A 2,531-nucleotide genomic window follows, 5' to 3' on the forward strand; every position below is an offset into this window, starting at 1 on the left:
ATATCCACTTATCAGTGAGTACATAACATGTGAGTTCTTTTGTGATTGGGTTACCTCACTCAGGATGATGCCCTCCAGGTCCATCCATTTGCCTAGGAATTACATAAATTCATTCTTTTTAATAGCTGAGTAGTACTCCATTGTGTATATGTACCACATTTTCTGTATCCATTCCTCTGTTGAAGGACAGCTGGGTTTTTTCCAGCTTCTGGCTTTATAAATAAGACTGCTATGAACATAGTAGAGCATGTGTCCTTCTTACCAGTTGGAACATCTTCTGGATATATGCTTAGGAGTGGTATTGTGGGATCCTCCAGTAGTACAGCAATGGCTTCTGCTGTAAGATTGAGAATCAACAAATGGGACCTCATAAAATTGCAAAGCTTCGGTAAGGCAAAAGACACTGTCAATAAGACAAAAAGGCCACCAACAGATTGGGAAAGGATCTTTACCTATCCTAAATCAGATAGGGGACTAATATCCAATAAATATAAAGAACTCAAGAAGGTGGACTCCAGAAAATCAAATAACCCCATTAAAAAATGGGGCTCAGAGCTAAACAAAGAATTCTCACCTGAGAAGCACCAGAAAAAATGTTCAGCATCCTTAATCATCAGGAAAATGCAAATCAAAGCAACCTTGAGATTCTACCTCACACCAGTCAGAATGGCTAAGATCAGAAATTCAGGTAACAGCAGATGATGGCAAGGATGTGGAGAAAGAGGAATACTCCTCCATTGTTGGTGGGATTACAAGCTTGTACAACCACTTTGGAAATCAGTCTGGCGGTTCCCCATTAATTTCTTTTCAGATGTCTCTCCCAATTCACTTACCTACCAAGAAATTAAAATTTCACATTTTTTTAAATGAGGTATTTTCTTCATTTACATTGCCAGTGCTATCCCAAAAGTCCCCATACCCTCCCCCCCCCACACACACACACTCCCCTACCCACCTACTCCCACTTCTTGACCCTGGCATTCCCATGTACTGAGGAATATAAAGTTTGCAGGACCAATGGGTCTCTCCACTGATGGCCAACTAGGCCATCTTCTGATACATATGCAGCTACAGACAGGAGCTCGGGGGGGGGGGTTATTGGTTAGATCATATTGTTGTTCCACCTATAGGGTTGCAGATCCCTTTAGCTACTTGGGCACTTTCTCTAGCTCCTCCATTGGGGGCCCTGTGATCCATCCAATAGCTGACTGTGAGCATCCACTTCTGTGTTTGCTAGGCCCAGGCATAGTCTCACAAGAGACAGCTATATCAGGGTCCTTAAAAACCCAAACCAAAGCAGGCACAAATCTTATAGATTATCCAGGTAAGGTGCCCAGCAATCATACCAAATAAAAGAAGGTTTTGGACATTTCCATCCTTCTGAAGGCTGATGTATAAAAGGCTGGACTCTGATAGAACAACTCTAATCTAACCCAAATAATGGCTTGCGGGCCCCAACAGTGCCTCAACTGTACTGCAGTCTTCTGCACACTTGGGGAATTCTATAGAACCCACAAACAGTGCTCTGCAATTACGTTTTTTATCTTAAGCAGGGAATTAAGAGACTTCATGTGGCTAAAACACTTTTATGAATGTGATCTTGAATGACACAATTCACATCAACTGGAAACTGCTTTGATTTCCATTTCCAAAGGCACAGGCTTTGGGAAGGAGGAAGAGACAGACAGCCAAGGTCCTCTCAGAGCTGATTGACAACTGTGGTTGTAGCTAAAGACAGCCAGACCTTGTGGGCAGAGATCTGGGTGCTGGACCTCATTGATTTTCCTAATAGGTCACTCCCACCTGAGCTCATTGTTGTTCCTCTTATGAATATGCAGACATAGGCAAAAGGGCCACCTGCATCATATTTCAGAAAGCACTACCTGGTTCCCTGTAAGCACATGATTTTGCTTAAAGCCTGATAATTCACTGAGCTGACACCCTTTAGAATCTTTGCCATCCATGCTTCTCAGAGAACACTGCTGCAATTGAACTAGAAAATTAGAGCTCTTAGCTGGTCTCCCTGGAGGTGCATATGTAAAACAGAATAATAAATGATTGTCATTTCAATTCAGAACATAGAATTAATCACGGCCAAAGAGGGAGTCGTGAGTCCTGCAGGAAGAACCATCAAGGGTCACTGGTCACCATCATTAACCAGCAATGAAAATGAGGGTCTCTCCTGTTCCCTTGAAGCATTTGTGTGGTATGGTTGCTGCTGCCACAGGACCGGCAGAGACCCCCACTGACAGGAAAATTATTCCCCACTACAGTTTCTTTCCTTTCTGTTGAAAAATTCAAAAGTCCAGCCTTGGGCAGTGGAAATAACAATCCAATCAGGAGCTTGCTGAACATCCTTGTTCTTTCCAAGCAGAAAGAAACCAAAAGAGGAGTCTTAGAGAGCAATGGGGGAGGTACAGAAGACAAGGCAGAGGCTATGAGGCTTCCCAGAGCTTCTTTTCCACCAGAACAATTGAGTCAGTAACAGACCGTCAGTGGAGGTTCTTATTTAAGCAAAGGCAATGCAATGA

This window comes from Mus caroli, chromosome 12 (assembly GCF_900094665.2).
Source record: "Mus caroli chromosome 12, CAROLI_EIJ_v1.1, whole genome shotgun sequence".
In the NCBI taxonomy this organism is placed as follows: domain Eukaryota; kingdom Metazoa; phylum Chordata; class Mammalia; order Rodentia; family Muridae; genus Mus; species Mus caroli.